The sequence below is a fragment of the Manis javanica genome, chromosome 17 (genome assembly GCF_040802235.1).
Source record: "Manis javanica isolate MJ-LG chromosome 17, MJ_LKY, whole genome shotgun sequence".
Classification (NCBI taxonomy): domain Eukaryota; kingdom Metazoa; phylum Chordata; class Mammalia; order Pholidota; family Manidae; genus Manis; species Manis javanica.
Genome location: NC_133172.1, coordinates 19272975 through 19294709, shown reverse-complemented (window position 1 = coordinate 19294709; position 21735 = coordinate 19272975). Strand labels below are relative to the sequence as shown.

The following is a 21735-nucleotide window of genomic DNA, read 5'->3' as shown; positions in this document are numbered from 1 at the left end:
GGGAGGGATAAGGGGGGGGAAGAAGAAGGGGGGTATTAAGATTAGCATGCATGGGAGGGGAGGGAGAAAGGGGAGGGTGGGCTATACAACACAGAGAGGACAAGTAGTGATTCTACAACATTTTGCTAAGCTGATGGACAGTAACCGTAATGTGGTTGTTAGGGGGGACCTGATATAGGGGAGAGCATAGTAAACATAGTATTCTTCATGTAAGTGTGGATTAAAGATTAAAAAAAAAAAGAAAGAAAGAAAGAAAGGGGGGATTACTCCTTGATAGGATAAAACTATTGGCAAATCAAAGATCAACGCATGCTTTAAATATCCTTAATGTTGATCACTTAAAGGGTGTCGGATGATCAGCTATGGAGGTACTCTTTTCTGATAATATTCCTTTCTCTGAATAAAAAAAAAAAAAAGCAGTTCCTGTGTGCTGACCTCCAATGAGTTCTGCACAGTGGTATAGAGGGCATGTCAAAGTGTGGGCAAAGGGTCTGTTTGTTTCTATGCAGAAGATCAAGGCCTAGCTTGGATACCCAGAAAATGAACTAAGATACGATATGAGGAGGAGCTTCTGGCATCAGCACTCTCTGGAGTACTTGTGCCAGGGGGATGATCATCAAAAAGCCACCACAGGGATCTGGACAATGCTGCGATTGTGGCTGCATCCACCCCACCGTTTTCTGGACTTGCCATAGGAATGAGGAGGGAGATGTCTAGGCTGGCATGTGCATACAGTGAGACAACGAATTTGACCGGATCTGTACTGTTGGAACTCAACCAGGAGTTGGGAGGGGTGCAAGTTGTAGCACTCCAAAATCTTATGACTATAGACTATCTACGGTTAAAAGAACATATGGGATGTGAACAGATCCCAGAAATGGGCTGCTTAATTTGTCTGATTTCTCTCAGACTGTTCAAGTACAGTTGGACAATATCCATCATATCATAGACAAATTTTCACAAATGCCTAGGTTGCCTAAATGGTTTTCTTGGCTCCACTGGAGATGGATGGTAATTATAGATTTGCTTTGTTTATGTCACCGTATTCCTATTATGTTAATATGTGAGTGCAAATTAGTTGGTAGTTTAAAACCTATACATGCTTAAGGTACTCTACAAGAAGATATGTCAAAGAAATAATCAATCCTCCCATGTTTTCTTCCATATGCTACCTCTATAGCTTTCCTTCTTCCTTCCTAATTACAACCCTTAAATAGAATTCGTGCCTCATATCGAATTTACAGAGTATCATAATTCCTCCAGGTGGTAAAGATACCTCGAGACAAGTGCTGGACATAGAAGCCACAGGGCATAAATCTGCAAAGAAGTAAAAAGCTAACCTTTTCAAACAATATGGCTTCTCTCTCACTTACCAACTTTACATTTCCCTGTATGGTCCCGGAAGATGACTGGTTAGCCAGAGATGGGTAAGATTCCTCAAGGCAGGAACAACCTAAGACAGACACAGTCGCAGGGGGGCCATCAGGTGAGAAATTGGGGATCAACAGAGGTGAGGTTCAGAAACTCACCCCCCCTGTTTTGAGAGAAATCTTCTGCATCCGTGGATGTTTTGCTGCCCTTGTCTAGCTTGGATTAATACTTAGTCCATAGGCACACACCTGATCATCTACATTTGCCCTTTAACAGCACTAAACTATATCTTCTACCTTTATCTTGCATCTACCTACCACTTCAGCATTTTATTAAAAATAAAAATAATAATAATAATAAAGTGAGAAATGTGGGATCAACATATAAATCAAGTATAAATATCAAACGAATATTCATATTTGACCTGATTGTTTATAGTTCATAATGCGTGATCAAAACCAAAAGTTTCTGTGATGACTGCCCTTGTACTGTTCACCATGTAAGAATTTATTCACTATGTAAGAATTCGTTCACCATTGAAGAACTTGTTTGTTATGCTTCAGAAGATTGGAGACTGATGAGAATTAGGCTTGAGATAGATTAATGATTGTACATTGAGCATTCACCCCCCTATACAGAATTTTATTGTTGTTAACAACCATTTGATCAATAAATATGAGAGATTCCCTCTCAAAAAAAAAAACACAGCAAAGAAAGTATAACAATTAAATACTAAGCAAATGGAAAATTAACTACCCCCAAAGTCAATCAAGGGATAAAGAGTACATAATATAACACCTAATATATAAAGAATGGAGGAAAAGAAAAAAGAGGAAAGATAAAGAACCTATACGTAGTGTTTGCAGTAGCATAATAAGTGAGTTAAATTAGATTTTTAGATAGTAAGGGAATTACCCTTGAACCATTGGTAACCACAAATGTAAAGCCTGCAGTGGCAATAAGTACATACATATTGATAATCACATTAAATATAAATGGTCTGAATGCACCAATCAAAAAACATAGAGTACTGAATGGAAAAAAAAAAAAAGACCTGTGTATATGATGCTACAAGACACTGACTTCAAACCCAAAGACATAAACAGACTGAAAGTAAAGGGATGGAAAAGATATTTCATGGAAGTAATAGGGAGAAGAAAGCAGGAGTTGCAGTACTTTTAGCACACAAAATAGACTTTAAAACAAAGTAACAAGAGACAAAGAAGGATATTACATAATGATAAAGGGGTCAGTACAACAAGAGGATATAACTATTATAAATATCTATGCACCCAACATAGGATCACCTACATATGTGAAACAAATACTAACAGAATTAAAGTGGGAAATAGAAAGCAATGCCTTCACTTTAGGAGACTTCAACACATGACTCACTCCAAAGGACAGATCAACCAGACAGAAAATAAGTAAGGAGACAGAGGCACAGAACAATGTATTAGAACAGATGGACCTAATGGACTTCTACAGAACACTCCATGCAAAAGCAACAGGATATACATTCTTCTCAAGTGCACAGAGAACATTTTCAAGTATAGATGAAATACTAGGCCACAAAAAGAGCCTCAGCAAATTCAAAATGATTGAAATTGTACCAACCAGCTTCTCAGATCACAAAGGTATGAACCTAGAAATAAATTACACAAAGAAAACAAAAAAGTCCACAAACACATGGGGACTTAATAACATGCTCCTAAATAATCAATGGGTCAATGACAAAATAAAACCAGATATCAAGCAATGTATGGAGACAAATGACAACAATCATTCAACACTACAAAATATGTGGGACGCAGCAAAGGCCATGCAAAGAGGGAAGTATATTGCAATATAGGCCTATCTCAGGAAAGAAGAACAATCCCAAACGAACAGTCTAAACTCTAAAATGAAACTAGAAAAAGAACAAATGAGGCTCAAAGTCAGTAGAAGAAGGGGCATAATAAAGATTAGAGCAGAAATAAATAAAATAGTGAAGAATAAAACAATAGAAAGAATCAATTAAAACAGTAGCTGGTTCTTTGAGAAAATAAACACAATAGATGATCCCCTAGCCAGATTTATCAAGAAAAAAGGAGAGTCTACACACATAAACAGAACCAGAAATGAGAAAGGAAAAATCACTATGGATACCATAGAAATACAAAAATTATGAGAGAATACTACAAAAAATTTTATGCTAACAAATTGGATGACCTAGTATAAATGGACAACTTTCTAAGAAAATACAACCTTCCAAGGTCTGGCCTAGAAAGAAACAGAAAATCTGAATGGATCAATTACCAGCAAGGAAATTCAATTGGTAGTTTAAAATCTACCTAAGAACAAACTCCTGGATCAGATAGTTTCACTGCTGAATTTTATCAAACATTTTGTGAAGACCTATTTATTACCCATCCTCCTTAAGGTTTTCCAAAAAGTAGAAGAGGAGGGAATACTCCCAAACTCATTCTATGAGGCCAGCATCACTCTAATACCAAAACCAGGCAAAGATATCATAAAAAAAGAAAATTATAGACCAATATCCCTGGTATGAACATAGATGCAAAAATACTCAACAAAATATTAGCAAACCGAATTTAAAAAATACATCCAAAGATCATCTATCAATCAAGTAGGATTAATTCCAGGGCTACAAGAATGGTATAACATTCAAAAATCCATCAACATCATCCACCACATCAACAAAAACAAGGACATAAACCACAAGATCATCTCCCTACATTCTGAAAAAGCATTCCAAAAAATTCAACATCTATTCATTACAAAAAAACTCAACAAAATGGGTATGGTGGGCAAGTACCTCAACATAATAAATGCATATATGACAAAACCACAGCCAACATCATACTTAACAGTGAGAAGCTGAAAGATTTTCCTTTAAGATCGGGAACAAGACAAGGATGCCCATTCTCTCCACTTTTATTCAACATAGCTCTGGAGGTCCTAGCCACGGCAATCAGACAGCACAAAGAAATAAAAGGCATGCAGATTGGCAAGGAACAAGTTAAACCGTTCCTGTTTACAGATGACATGATATTGTACATAAAAAACCCTAAAGAATCCACTCCAAAACTACTACATCTAATATCTGAATTCAGCAAATTTGCAGGATACAAAATTAATACATAGAAATCTGTTGCATTCCTATATACTAATGAGGAACTAGCAGAAAGAGAAATTAGGAAAACAATTCCATTCACAATGGCATCTAAAAGAATAAAATACCTAGGAATAAACTTAACCAAGGAAGTGAAAGACCTATACTTTGAAAACTACAAGACACTCATGAGAGAAATTAAAGAAGATAGCAATAAATGGATCTCATGCTCATGGATAGGAAAATTAATATTGTCAAAATGGCCTTCCTGCCTAAAGCAATCTACAGATTTAATACAACCCTTATCAAAATACCAACAGTGTTCTTCAATAACTAGACCAAGTAGTTCTTAAATTCATATGGAACCACAAAAGACCCTGAATAGTCAAAGCAATTCTGAGAAGGAAGAATAAATAGGGGGCAATTTTGCTCCCCGACTTCAAGCTCTACTACAAAGCCATGGTAATCAACACAATTTGGTATTGGCACAAGAACAGACCCATTGACCAATGGAACATACTAGAGAGCCCAGATATAATATGACCAGATATTATATGGTCAACTAATATATGATTAAAGAGCCGTGGATATACAATAGAGAAATGACTTTCTCTTCAACAGCTGGTGTTGGCAAAACTGGACAGCTACATGCAAGAGGATGATGACACTGGATCACTGTCTAACCCCATACACAAAAGTAAACTCGAAATGGATTAAAGACTTGAATGTAAGTCATGAAACCATAAAACTCTTAGAAAACATAGGCAAAAATCTCCTGAATATAAACATAAGCAACTTCTTCCTGTATGCACCTCTTTGGGCAAGGGAACAAAAGCAAAAATGAAGAAATGAGACTACATCATGCTAAAATATTCTGTACAGCAAAGGACACCATCAGCAGAACAAAAAGGCATCCTACAGAATGGGAGAATAAATTTGCAAATGACATATCCAACAAGGGGTTGACATCCAAAAAAATATAAAGAACTCACACACCTCAACACCCAAAAAGCAAATAACCCTATTAAAAGATGGGTGGAGGATATGAACAGACACCTCTCCAAAGAAGAAGTTCAGATGGCCAACAGGCACATGAAAAGATGCTCCACATTGCTCATTATCAGGGAAATGCAAATTAAAAACACAATGAGATATCACCTCACACCAGTTAGGACCGCCAACATAGAAAAGACTAGGAACAACAAATACTGGCAAGGATACAAAGAAAGGGGAACCCTCCTACACTGCTGGTAGGAATGTAAACTATTTCAATCATTGTGGAAAGCAATATGAAGGTTCCTCAAAAAACTAAAAATAGAAATACCATTTGACCTGGGAATTCCACTCCTAGGAATTTACTCAAAGAAAAGAATTTCACAGATTCAAAAAGACATATACACCCCTATGTTTTTCACAGCACTATTTACAATAGCTAAGATATGGAAGCAACCTAAGTGTCCATCAGTAGATGAATGGATAGAGAGGATGTGGTACATATACATATGGAATACTATTCAGTCATGAGAAAGAAACAAATCCTACCATTTGCAACAACATGGATGGGGCTAAAGGGTATTATTCTCAGTGAAATAAGTCAGGCAGGGAAAGACTAATACCAAATGATTTCCCTCATTTGTGGTCTATAACAACGAAGCAAAACTGAAGGAAGAAAATATCAGCAGACTCACAGACTCCAAGAAGGGGACTAGTGGTTACCAAAGGGGAGGGGTGTGGGAGGGTGGACAGGGAGGGTGGGAGACGGGGATTGTGGCGTATCATGATTGGTGCACATGGTGTGTGTGGGGTTCACAGGGAAGACAGAGAACACAAATAGGGACTCTGTGGCATCTTACTACACTGGTGGACAGTGACTGTGATGGGGTATCGGGGGGGATCGATAATAAGGGTAAATGTAGTAATTACATTGTTTTTCTTGTGAGACCTTCATAAGAGTGTATATCAATGTTACATTAGTATAAAAAATGATTCAATAATCTGCTTCTTATTATCCAGGTACTTCAGTTCATACAATAGAGAAAATGATCAGTAACAGTATTTGCAATGGTTGGTATATAAAAGCACATTTCTCAGTGTGATTCCTTGTTATTATAAAGATATGCTTGAAGATATTAATATATGCTATCACACACTCGTAATGAAAGGTTTTGCCACAAAATCTTCTTTGCATAAGTAATCAAACACACAAACAATTAAATTTATGGATAGCTTTGCATGATTTTCAAATTCAGTTCCTCATAAAATACACATGCAATATAAGCTGGTCTCAACAATACTTTTAGAAATTTTTAAACAATGGGAAACAGCATACTACATCAATTACATCTCAAGGCGATAAGAAGTAAGGGCATGGGAACTATGGCAACTATAGGGCTTTGTTTATAAATACTGTCTCATGATTTTACAATAAACACCTCAGGACTTTTATTACTTTTTGAATTTTTTGACAGTTTAAGCTTAGGAAAACTGCTACAATTTTGCTGTGCATTTGACACATCAAATTGATGCTTAAAAAAGCAGGGCTTTCCATGACCACATATCTAAATGATAACTAATATTAAACTGTTATTTTTTAAGACTATTTAAAAGAAATTAGATAAGTTACCATCTCTGTTCTATTTCAATACTGATAATCTTATAAAATCTAGTAATTTGCCATATATAAATCTCTACCATAATATACCACACGGTCTTATTTTATAGCTACATTTTAGCTATAAATATATGTGATTAGATTATAATATGAAAGTATGTAATGTGTTGATATACACATATGTAATAATAGCCTTGTCTGATGTAATATACTGTTTAGCAAATAGTTCAATCAGTTTGAAAAGATTCAAAAGTTGAGGAGAATATGTCATTTTATTCCCATATTCCAGGTAAATATTTTGCCACAAACCCATCTGGATAAAATTCTGTGCAACTTGTTTCTGATGACCTATAATTTTGATGTTTGGACAGTAATTTTTCTAGTCACATTGGTCCTTTTGTTGAGATACAGAGATTTCAAATAGAGATGGAAGGCCAATCTTACAGATGTTCGTCTCAGTGCTTACATGCAAAATCAGTTCAGCGGTGGAATGATGGAATAAAGGGGATTGGTAAGCATAAGGCTTGAGGACAAAGATAAAAACATCAAGTGAGCAAAAGACAGAAATAATTAAGTAGAAAAAGAAAACCAGACTGCATCTATAACAAAATGTTAACAACAAAAACACTATTGAGAAATTGATGCAAGACTTAGCCTTAAGTTAAATATGAAGTTATATTGCTATTTAATATGCATACAAACTTGATCAACACCAGAATGTATGCTTAATGTGAAAGCAATATGTATATATATAAAATTTAGACTGGACCCTTTAGGCAGACATTTCATTAATTAAAAATATATTTTATTTTAATAAAAACCTCAAAGTTGATTGCAAAAGTGATTATAGCTCCTGAGAATGGAGTAAGCAATCCCAACCAACCGTAAATATCATACTACTCTCTAAGCACATACCATATTACACAAATACACACACTCCTACCTTAAAATACAGCAAGTCACTGACCAAATTTCTCTCTCTATAGATTCTCTTTGAAGCATTTAAATCAGATTTGATTTAAATGTAACCACACAATCTCTAAAGGACATTTTTAGTTTATGTTAGATTCTGAATCTCAGAGATTTTCCTATATCAAGTACATGCATATGAAACACATTTCAAAGGAAAAAACTTGCCTTTTAAGGAGATACCAAAATCCAGAATACAGTCTACTATATTGCTTAAGTTACTTAAAATTCAGAAAGCATGCTAAAAACCCATAAGTAAAACCCAAACCCAGATTATCCTACCAAGGCAGAACCGGATGGTCATAAATACACATGCCATATGAATATCTATTTGATGTTCATGGAAGATAACACAGGGAGATGAAATGATGTGTCATAATAAAAAACACTCCAGAAATCTTCCATAAAAGGTTTGTGGTAATATGAGATGTCTCATTTGCAGAACTATCATAATTCAGACTTGGCATTTGGCTCTGCTTTGTTCACCAACAGTCTTATCTGGATTACTATACACTCTATGGATTGAGCTGCAGCAGTGGCAGAAGCCAGTTTCTATATTAGTATTAGATCACCATTGGCTTGGGACGTAGCCTAGATCCCACAAAAAGTGACCTTATCGTGGGGAGCATTGGATTTATATCATATCAAAACTTTTCTTTTTCCAATCTCATAAGTGCACACACACACATGTATGCACACACACAACAGGCAGCTTGCCAAAACATTCTAAAACAATGTTCCTAATTAAAGCAAGCCACTTTCATCACTTGATGTACAAACTGTTCCTTTTATAAGGTCTATAAAAAAGAGGTTATATATTGAATATCAAAGTACATTTTCCTTTCCTGAGCTCAGAGAGTATCTACATTGGATTTTGGCATCATACTGTGGAATGCATGTGCTTGAAGCTTTTATGTCTGGGGATCTGTGGATAATTTACAGGCATCAACATTGGTGACATAGCACAAAATAATGTAAAAGTCTAACTGAAATAATGATTTTGGGACTACATTGATTTGGTTTGGTCCCTCTTTAGTTAATTCTTTGTAGATGCAGTCTAATTTATCATGCTTACTTTTGAATTTAGCTGCACTGAAACCTTAAGTTGCATGTCTTCAATATGGCATAATAATGTGGTGGTGTATTTTTTTCATATCTAATGGTGTTTCTAAAATGATTCACTGCTGCTCTAACTCAGATATCTTACACAAACTTCTTTTTCTTGCATAATTTGTATGTTAAATAACAGCTTTCTAAAAATGATTCAGACTCATGTCATGTCTCTACGCTCTGTGTTATGGCACAATGGGGGCCCTCTATTAAGCATATTCCTTGCATTCAGTACTACATCATCTTTACAGCATTGTCTTGAAAAAAAGATTGACTATGAAAGCAACTGTTTTTATACTCTACTTTAAGATGACAAAACATATTTTAATAATCATTATTAAATGAAAGATAGAGATTATTTTCTGTTTTTTGTAATTAATTCCCATACTTGAAAACTTTTGTTAAACAAAAAGACTAATTTTCAATTAAGTATATCTAGAACCTAAATCAAGAAATGTTTGTCGATCAAACTTAATAAAAACTCAGGACAATGAGCAGCTGAAAGATACGGTCCAAGAAAATATTTCTCATATTTCTCAAGCTTTATTCTGCTTTGATTTTGTTACATATGTAAATCACATCTGAACAGGACACAATTTTCAGAGATGGTCAACAACGTGCAAGTGTGTAGTATGATAGTTTTCCTTTCTGTGGACATAAAAATGTAAGAACAAGAATCACTACTTCTCTTCAGTGGGATGATAATATAAATTATTAGGGTGCCACTATCTATCCTGACTTGGAGAATGACATTCAGGAATTTCAAAGTTGCATATAAATGTATTAGCATGATTATAAAATACTATGTATCTAAACCATTATGATTGAATTTTGATTATGATTGACTATTATGCCTTAAAGCATCAACAGTGCTCTGGTTCTGGGTAAGATGGAGAGAGCATTCTCCACGTTGTCAGTCTAGTCAGTGAGACTAAAAGGCCTGGACAGAAAGCATGGAACAGACATGTGAATTCCTAAAAGTAAATAGTAGCAGGAAGGTTTAGGAGAAAGACCAGGATTGGAAATAACACTGAATCAATGATGAAGTCACTACGTTGTTTCTCCTCCAGAGTCTCCTGCCTGGAATCAGTGGATCCCTAAGGGGAAGTGGGCCCTGGCACATGGAGAGGGCACTCCTGGTGTTGCTCTCTAGTTCAGGCCTGTAGAGAATGAAGTTTCCTGGTACCAACATTAGGGCAGCACGGGTCCATGGCCATCTCCAGCTCTGAAGGGAGTGAGCCTTCCTCTTTGACTGGAGAAGCTGCAGTCCCAACCGTGTGTGACAAATCTCTGACTGACTTTCCTCTTCCTGTCCTCCTGACACCTGGCCCTGGATGAGGGAACAGTAACAAGCAATATACAGTGGCAAAGGATAAATAAATTGCCAGCATTCTAGCTAGACTACTGGAAAAGGGACTTCCAGGGAATTGGAAGGTGCCACAGAGATAGCAGAAAGGGAAGAACTTGAGAAAAAAATATTTAAAGTTGTTTACCAGCTCCTGGGATTACTACCCCCCACCCCCTACACACATACAAAACACATACACACACCCCAAGGTATATATGCATGCAAAAATCTGTCCTTAAAGGTACTCAAAAGACCTTGGAAACTAAACTAAGAGATAGACAGCCACCCATTTCCCAGACTGTTCTAGAATACAGCACACTCCAGATACAGTAAACAAAAATAACACTGAAAACACAAACCAGAGATGGCTGGGTGGAACTTGTGGCTTAAAGCCAAGCTTACTGGCTGCTAAAAAAAATATATATAAACATTATCTACAGGTCTTAGAAGACATAAAAGCCTCATAACACAATATTCAAGATGTCCAAGATGCTTTTAAAATGTATTCAATACACAAGGGAAATATCAAAAGGTATATGATATAACAATCAGTGGATGCCAATGACATAACACAAATGTTGGAAGAATTTGACAAAGACTTTAAAACAGCTATTAAAAAATGTTCCAAATAGTAAGTGATCACCCTTGAAACGAATGGAAAACTAGAAAGCTCAGGAAATATGTAAGAAGAATCAAATGGAAATTTTATAACTTAATAGTAACAACCCCCCAATTAAAACCTCTCTGGATGTGCTTAATAGTAGGGTGGACATGCCAGAGGAAAAAGTAAAATTGTAGATTAATAGAAATTATTTCTATTAATTATATCAAGCTCTACAAAGAGATCTAAACAACAGATGCAAACATATTAGAAAAAAAAATGCACAGAGAATAAGGAACCAAACGACCTAGAAGGAAAAGAGAAAAAGAGTGCAGGGAAATATTTGAATATATACTAGCTGAACACCTCTCCACATTCATAAAAGATATAACTTACATATTCAAGAAACCATGAAACCCAAAGAGGATAAAAGAAATTTGTATCAGTTGTAATAAAAGTACTTGAAATTAGAGACAAAGAAAAGCCTTTTTCAAAGCAAAACCAGAAAAAAAAATATATTGCATCAATTGTTGGAGAATAACTATTTGAAGATTGACAAATTCTACTTCAGAAATAACTGAGGACAGAAAGAGTGAAAGAAAAATTTTAAATACTGAATGAAAAAACCTTTTAGCATAGTCTGTACCTAGTGAAAATATAAATATTTTTAATATTTTCACTGTATATAAATACCCTTCATTCCTATTTCCCTTAAAGGAATGAAGGGAAATAACACACTTTCAGATGAAATGAAACTAAGAGAAGTTGTTGCCAGTAGACCTGCACTAAAAGAATTACTAAGAGAAGGTTTTCGTTGAGGAAGACACCGTAAGTAAACTGGGATCATTAGGAATGAAGTGAGAGCAGCAGCAGAAATGGTAAGCACCGGAGTAAACATTACAGACTCTTCATCTGTTCCTGAGTTCTTTAAAATGCCTCTGATAGTTAAATGGAAAAGTGTAACATCATATCATGGAATTTCAATGTGTGCAAGGGTAACATATGGCGGGTACAGCAAAAGAGAGGGCAGTAGAATGCACACTGTGCTAAGGTTTCTATCGCCACTCAAAGTAGTAAAATACTGTGTCTAAGTAGAATGCGAAAAGACAAGTATATAACTGTAATTCTTTTGGACAGTCACTAAAAGAACAATGCAAAGAGATAAAGGGAAAAGATGAGACATTTAAATAATAAATTTCCAAATGACTCAATAGGCAGAAAGCAGAAATATATTAAGGGTAACAAAAAGAAGCAAACAAAAGAAATGCTAGACTTAACTAGACCTAGATTTAAAGATGTCAATAGCCACACTTAATATCTAAACATGCCAAGAAAAAGACAGACTGGCAGAATAAATTTTTAAAACATGAAAGAACGATATTCTACCAGAAGTCAGGGAAACTGACCCAGAATAGCAAGGTGTGGAGTTCCACAGTGCTTCTCAGTGAAACAACCCTAACATGTAAAAACAACCAAAGTCCCTGAAGAGCCTCCCAAAGTGTTTAAGCAAAAGGCAAGATAACTACTCAAGAAAATCTACTAAACCTTGGTGTGAAGAGTGAGAGTCTCTGACATTTGAGTCACAAGCCCCAGCCCTCTTCCCCCAACGCCAGCTCAGGAAGTCTGGACAGGCGCAGTCAAGAAGGCAGGGCTCCTCCTCTCGCTGCATGCCAGCCAAGGGCTACTATTCCCATGCCGCCCACATATATATGTCTAAATGTGCTACCAATGCCATCTATAAGTGCCACCAGTGTTTATCATCCCCTTCCCACCTCATTCAGTGGTGGGTGGCAGAAACTCTACTCCAGGCCAGTGCACTGAGATGTCCGGGGCCCCCTTCTCCCACCCAGCACACACTCTTATTTCAGCGGAAGCCCTACCCCTAGATATGGCAGGTTGAGAATATTCTGCCTCCAAACCCTAGCTCCAGCTCCAATAACAACTTTCATCCAATAAATACTTGTTGGGCCAATAACAACTTTCATCCAATAAATACTTGTTGGGTATTTATAACTAGAGTCCAAATATTGATATTTCTGTTAACAGAAGGGGGAGGCCACTGGTTCCCCATAAACTAATTTGTGTTGATTTTTACCTCACAGCAATAATGGGGGGAAGGGAATATGTTTTATCTGAAAACCTATCTTGCCTTTTATTTTTCTTGGAGGGTAGGTGTTAAAATATCCCACAAACTAAAATATTCATAGCAGTTTTTTTTTTTTTGTGACAGAAAAAAAAAATTGCATGGGAAAGGTTTCTCTCCATAGGAATGTGGATACACAAGGAAAATTGAGAAGCCCTTTTCCTTTGCATTGTATGGCACAGGCATACAATGGATTGTCAGTTAAAATGAGTACATGGCAGTTTAAACAACAAAAATGAGTCTTAAAAATGGATTGCTGGATAAAAAAGGCATAGAAAAATATAGAGCTGAAAGCATTTAAAGTTCAAAAACAAAACTCAACTACATATATGTGGTAATATTATTTTTCAAAAAGTCAAAAGAACTTGGAATAATATTACCTTATGAACAAAAGTAAGGAGAATCTAATAGGGTGGTAAAACATACATTTATTGGAATTGGTAATATTCTAATTTTGAAGAAGGGGAGCTAAGCACATGTATTTACTTAGTATTTATACAAATATATACAGTAATACTAATATATAATCTTTATACATTTCTATTTAATATGTTTAAATAAACTTAAAAATTCAAATTAAAATAATAATAAGATGATGGACAAGGAGAATCTATATACCCTCGCCGTTGGCCTTTTTTTTTTAGGGCTTGACATAAAAAGTGCAATCCATATTCTGAGTTAAGATATGATATTGGTGGTAAGAAAGTGAAAACAATAAAACAGTGGATCCTTTTTATCTCTTTCAGTCATTCTCTCAAACAGCAATGTGAGTACCAGGATTGCAAAATTATAGGAAGAGAGACAAAAGTCCTTTCTCCAGTGAAATGATGATAGCTTCTCCCCCACAGTCTTACCAAGCAAAATATTAAATTTGTCAGTTCTTTGAATTTCTTCTGTAACATTTCTGTTCCCTTAATTCTGACATTTGGGAATTTATACCCTAATTAGCTTTTTATAGAAACTGGACAATCTCCTCACCCATTTTGTTTTTCAACCTAGCTTCATGGTTCCAAACGAATAGTTTCATTAAATGATTCAAATAATAGTGTTTGAATGAAGATTTGACTGGACCAGGCAACTGATTTAAAATCAATTAACTCAAATCTGATTCAGTCCCCAGGTACCTAACCTGACCAGCTTCAGCTGATACACTGATTATTAGTGATTTAAATAAAGCTGTTATTAATACTTATCAGAAATAGCAAAACCTGGCAAAACAAAGTGACAATGACATCATCACGTATCTATTCATAAAATAAAATCCTACCTTCAATGAGTGAAAAACACCATTTTCAGGTCTGGAAGCATCATGGAAATGACCAAGTTTTAGAAACTTCATGACATTTCATTCTCTCCAGTGTACCAACTACCCTTTATAATTTGTATTTCAGTTAACTACAATAATTATGAGCTAGGAATAAAGAATTTGACTTGACTGAGCCCTTTTCCTTTGCATTGAACAGAAAACAAAAAGGACATTATTACCTCAAAAATAATCTTTTCCAAATTTTTTCAAGTTCTAGTAAAGTTTGTTAAAATTTTATTGACATGGATTTAAAATTTTATTTTCTTTGCAAACATCTACATGTTACAATATGTGTAAATAAATGTAATACTTATAAGTTTTGAAGCAACTGCATTCTGTAGATATATTTTGGTTTTCTTAGGGAAACAAACACCCTGTGGCTTTCTCTGAGCCTATTTTGAAAGGAGAACATTGCAGAGGAAGTAAAAGGGGAGAATATGTCTTTTTTGCCAAGGCCTGTTCAGCACAGGAAACTCTTTACAACTTAACATGCATAAAAAATAAGAATATGTACATTTTAAAAGCTTATGGGTAGAATAAACTGTATTGAAAGGTCTACTGGAATTCTGTCATCAACGCAAGAGAATTATCTACCTTGAAAAGTAAACTTAAGATTCATTATTAATGCTACATGGGAAGGGGCTAGCCCCAAAACTCTGCATGGCAGGTAGTAAAAAAAAAAGCTATCAGCCTTTCAACTCTGATCCAAGCCTTTGGTAATGCTGTGTTATCCTTCCATGATAAGTATGTTTGTAATATGATTCCAAAATTTGTATATTTTGTAACATGTTTTAAAAGCCAATTTTCTATTTTCTTCCCTTATGAGCTTTGCATATGCTAGTATTTCATCTATATATAATAAAAGAGCTCATATAACTTAATTATTTGAGTTCTTATAGTTAACAAAACTGATAAATGGAGGTGATTCTAATTTGAACTAAAATCTCTGGATGTACAGATGTTTCTGGACTCTATTCATGAGGTTGATTAATCAGGTTTAGCATATTCAGTTTCTTTTCCAACTGGAAAAATCTAACATAATTTGTTTTTACCATCTTTATGCTCTGTGTTATGTAAGGTAAAAACACTGAGTTCTCCAAGGGATGTCTGGAATTACCTACACATTTCATTATATACACACATTCCAGTTAGGCTGAAAAATAGTCTCAGGATCATAGAGTTAGTATGTAAAGGGAACTAGGTAGTTGTAGTATGATTCCTAATACAGTGCAGTTCTATCAAGTCAGAAGTACAAATTCATCACTGCAAAAAACACATCAAAACATTATTCAATTTTGGTGCTCTTTTTTGGAGCTGTTTTTTCCAGTCAATAAGATTCTTTTGTGTTCTATTATGATTACTTTGGGACTTACACTACTTTTGGTACAAATAATGTGGAGTCATAATTATATCCCCCTGAGTTGACTATTTTCTGATTTGACTATTTTCAAGATAAAAACTAGTGATAACTCTACCACTTTATTTCCTGACTTGATTTCATTAATATATATCTATGCACTAAGCTCAATTTACTAGTGATTTAAAATAATGCTGATAAATGGGAAAACTAAGTTTCTGTCTCCTTCTCACTCCAAAGAAACTTACTTAGTAAAAACAATCCTCTAAGATGTTGCTCTGCCTTTGATTCCTCCTCTCACCTCATCCTCACAACCTTTTCTCTAAACTCCTGAAGAAAAATTTCCATAAGAAGTTGTCAAGTCTCTACCAACACTACTATCTTCTTAATGGCCCTGATTACCTTCTCTCTCTTCTCATCTAGGGCCAAAGGATAAAGTGACATAGATAAACACTTTTAATTAAACTATGAATTAAAGGGAAACATTGTAATATCAAATATTAGTTACTGTAAATGTAAATGATTGTTCCAAAAGGAATAATCTCATCCTTTTCTTCAATTTCAAAGGAATTTAATATATGGTTAGATGTGTCTATTTGTATTATTTTCCAGGTTTGAGGACATAACCCCTCAGATGAAAGTATATTATTTATAGAAAATTTGATCAGTGGTAATTTCAGAATGTAAATATTAGTATCATTCACTCTAATCAGAGTGACCCCACAAATGAATCCCTGCTCTCATGAAATCCCAATCATAACCACACAACCCACCCTACTTACTTTTAGAGCTTCCTGGCAGAGCTCTGCTTCTGTGGCTTGTGTGTCTTTCAAATAGCCAAGGGATTTATTCCAATTTTTGCCATTAACCCAATAAGGGATTTCAACTGAGCCCTGTTGTCCGGCATTGCTAATTCAACCCCAGAATTTCCAAATCTAATTTGAGATGAAGACCATGTAGATGCCCCAAGAAGTCTCCATTTAAATTCTCTATCTTACCACAGTTCTCTCCGAAACTTCATTTGGACGCTTGGTGTTTTAGGTTAAACACATAAAACCATGTAAAAAAATGTTTATTTTATATGATTGATAAGGTTTCATTTTCATATTGGTATATCTTTTTTCCTATAGGGACTAATGATATTACCTAAACATCACCTGTATCAAACTGAAAGTCATTCATCATATAGGACAATTGCACCATGATAGAGCCATAGGATGGACAAAAATAAGACTTGCTTAAATGGTTACCTCTCTCTCCTGCCTCACTGTTATTAAATAAACCTGGAGTTTGGCTTGCGTCATATTGGTTAGTGGGAACTGGCTTCACAGAATAAATGTTTGGAAGATCAATCCTTGAAAGGACATTGTCAACATCTTTAAACCATGGGTTTGAATATTTTTCTCATGTTTACTGTGTAATTTTATTTTTTTAACTTTAAAAAATATTATCCCAAGAATAAAAATTGGACTTTATAAAAATTTGTTTTTAATTCCTTCTTACAAAGTATTTTTACTCAGGTTTAATTGTATAGTAAATAGTAAAATAATTAGAATTACTATCCATCTGTAATTAATTTCATTTTGACGAATGTTGAAGTTTGTCTCTTCCTATAATTTCCTACGTACATTCAAAGTTAACATTACCATTACTGTATCAGACCATTAGAAGATTGTTTTTTTGCTTTAAGTTCTGGCAAAGAAATCAAAGTAATTTTTAAGTTGCTATTCTTATTCTTCACTCTTTGGGAAATGTTGTGTACACAAATTACACTAACAAGGAACACAAAAAGATATGTAGAACTCTCATATCGATACATTAGGTGACCTACTAATAAAATTTCACTATAGATTTTAAATATTTTTCCCTGGTGGATATTCTGGACTGGTTTTCTCACTCCACTATTTGGAGAGAAAGTGCATTAAATTATACTCCCCAGACTCCCATGCCAACTAGGCTTCTGAATGTAGATTTGTTTCTGTCAATTGTGTGATTGAGTGAGATTTTTGAAAGGAAAAAAAATGAGACTAGAGTCATATTCCCTGTGCTAGTAACAAAGATCATAGAAGTGTAAAGTGGAATTCTTTTGCATTATTTCAGCATCTATATTCAAACTGGGTACTAAGAGGCAATTACATCAGCAGTAACAGATAAGACGGTAGCTTACAAATTCAGAAAGTACAGGCATTGATGGGCTGTCTTGATCTCTTATCTCCATTAGAGGTTGCATTAGAGGTACTTGTTCTACCAGTGTATCAATTTGTATTGGTTTGAGGTCATTTGTAGTCACACACCTTCAGTATTCCAATGATTTCTGTACACACCTAATTCTTATTATTAATAATCTGTGATAAGACACACTTAGATTGTTTTCTGTTCCCAGCAATGGCACCCAATATAAATTTATGTTGGGACTCAGATTTAATTTTCCTTAACCTGTCTCTCAAAATATGGCTTCTATGGTTTTTAGTTATGCTCCACATAAATCATTCTAGCTTTGTCTTACTCATGGAATAATACCATTATTTTGCTCTCAACAGGAGAAACCAGTCTCAAATTTTAATTCAAGAAATCCACTTCTGGAGCCTTTTTTAATCTTGATTCTAAATCATGCTTTCTAAAGATGTTCATGCATTTTCAAATAATTGTTTTCTAGACTCTTTTGTTTTTAATAAATATTTCCCAAACCAGAAAATACTAAAGATTCCATTGACATTTTTTTCCATTAATTCATCTATAAAAAAGTATCTATCAATGGCTGTCTCTGGATTGAATTTAGTCCACAGCAGTTCTTCCTTACTTCATGTATGTACTTAAAGATGTTATTCAGCAAAAAGAAAGTAGTAATCAGTTGTTAGTTAAGTAACATGATAAAAAATAACATGCCCTAGGCTGCGCTTAGAGGGTGTCATGTAGACCTCATGATGTATCTGAGAGAAAAGTGATATATATTTAGTTTGAAGATGAAGATGTAAGTAGGAAGCAAGATGCAAGCAAAGATGTCTTTGCTTAAAATTTTTCAATCTTTGCATAAAATTGAGTAATTTTATGCTTAGCACGTAGCTTAATCAGTTACTATTGACCTTGGATAAACTGGAATTACTGTGTCTAAATTTCCTAAACTGTAGAATGGAAATGGTATTGACTGCCTGACATAAATAGCTGCTATATTTTATACACACACACACACACACACACACATCTTACACCATTCCCACCTGTTGTATGCAGATGTTCTTTGTATCTGTGATGTTATTTCCTTGAAAATTTTTGGTATCCACAGAGAATTTTTAATCTGCTGTATTTTTTAATATTATTTAGAACTATGTTTAGTTAAATCTGAAGCATATATATTCCTATGTGGTAATCACTTTATAAAATTTAGAAAGTTATATTTACAGGTATACAACATATAATTACTGACCCAAACTCTACATATAAGATTTTGTACTTTTAGAAATTATCTGAAATGTACAGAATTCTGCTATGCAACAAATAAAAGATGATTTTAGAGTCAAAGGTCATTTTTAAAACACATCATACTCCTTATTCCTAGTAAAAGGAAAGAGTTGTGAGCCATGAGCACAGAACTTTATCTGATTTTTACTGACTTTGGAGTCATGCTTGTACATAACTAACCCAGAAATGTTTGGCTCTAATGAGGAATACACAAGAAAATAAATTGTAGAGTTATAAGTATCTGCTGCTGAGTCCACACTCCGTGATTCTAATCCAATAAGATCTAGAGTGCAGTGTGGACATTTTAAGCGATACACAGATAAATCTGACACCCATCCTTGTTTAAAAACCACTGACCAACATTACTAAGTATGATAAAAGTTTATAAGATCTGAAAATTATTCTAAATTTAAACATCAGGTTTTGGACAGAAACAGCCAACTAAGTTTAATATGATATCAGAATCCGATTATTTAAATCATTAAAAAATAGCAAAATCATATGGACCACCTTCAGATGAGTCAATGGAACTGGCTAAATGACCAAGTTTTATTTAGTATTGACTTAAATATAGGGCACATATGTGTACCACTGCTTATGTCTAACTCCAGAGAAGAGATTTTAGAAATGAAGAGAAAATTCTTGAAGAATATTTTCTTTTTTCCTCCACAGCAAGTTACAAAGGAGAGATTAACGTATTTCTCAGATTCTTAATTTCAGTAGGAACAAAATGTTGCACTTAATTTTCCATGATTGTTTATAGAAAAATCAGTTAATAGGAGATATGCAATTTTATTTAAACTTCCTGCTCTACTGTAACAAGCACTAATATGTAATATCTAGTAAATAGTACCTGAATAGTTGGTCCCATGGAGAATTAATTAACTCCTTTTACCTCTTTTTCTGAATTTTCTGAAAATGTTCATTTAAATTTCTTACAGGGGCATCAGCAGTAACCAAGTAATTTCTTGGGACTTGTGGCAAAAACCATTTGTAGCCTAAAGATATCCATTCCTTCATTCTTCCTTATTAACAAGACACAAATTTTTGTACCGAAGTGTAGTGAACTCAACTAACTATTGTTGTTGTTCTTCGCTATTAGAGGTCAGCATATGACAAATTTTTAATCAGTGGAACATAATTGAAATTCTATGAAGTGTTTTTGAAAAAGACTTTTATTTTCTGGTAAATAAGTAAGGTTCAGTTGGCACTATCCTTCTTGCCTTGAGGTGGACATGGAGTTGGGCTGCAGTGAGCTTACTGTACAGAAACTAAATTTCCCTTCTCTGAAAAGTCTTTGGTATCAGAAACATAACTTCTGTCCTAGGCCAGGTTAACATGTTTATTGAACTGAATCAAAGCTTTTAGAATTTAGCATGTAACTATGCTTAATTTTGATTAATATCTACGTTAGTACTACAGAACATTTATTTCTAACACTTAGAAAAACTTCCCCCACCCCCCACCACAAATCACTTGGCAAGAGGGGCAGGCACAGCAGGCGAGAGACAAGCAAATTTTTTAAAACAGAAACAAGGAAGTGACTAATCTCCCCACACGTTATTTCTCCCTTTCAGACTCTTGCTCTTTCAGACACCCAGGCATGTATATGGATAGTTACCACAAAAAAAAGTAAAAAAACAGCTGCTTAACAAATGTGCATAGCTCTATCAGGATCCTAATAGAAATTACAACAAAGATCAGGAAAATAGTAGGAATAGTTTCATTATCATAATGCGATCATTGATTCAAAATACTGTGATTTCCCGCCCATGACCGCTTTTCCTTTCCGTCCGTTCAGGAGGCTCTGCTTCAGTATCGGCTCACAGTCTCGGCTCACACCGCTTGCCAGAGATAAAGCACCGCTACTCCTCCTCCTACTCAGTTTTACAGTTTACATGTTCCTTTTCTCATCCAGTATTTCATTCGATGTCTTCAACAGTCCAGGTACGAAGAAACAATACATCCCACAAGCTCAAAAATTAGAAGCAAAATTTTATGTAACTATAAATAGGGATTATAATTGGAGTCTACAGAAGATTTCAGAAGATAGTTGGCCATTTACATTTCAGTTGGAAATTCTAAAAATGCACTCAGTAGCCTTGTAAGGCTAAGAAAGAGCACCTGAGGAGGCAGCCCTGGTGCCCTCAGGGCTCCAATGCCCTGGACGAAAGCTTTGGCTGAACCACAAACTGAGTGAACCCCTTTTCAGTATAAGAATCAATACCAGTATCTTACGCACAATACGAGCATCGTGTGTGTTGCAGAATGTCTGTCACACAAGAGCTGCTGAGGATGCAGCGTGTTGAGGTCCCATCAGAGAACACAGGAATAAAAGAGAAACT

General features: G+C 34.9%; 1 pseudogene; it reads left to right on the top strand.

The window, feature by feature from the left end:
• The window catches only part of LOC140846982 (tRNA methyltransferase 10 homolog A pseudogene), a 74009-nt pseudogene that overhangs the window by 31343 nt on the left and 20931 nt on the right, over positions 1-21735 (top strand).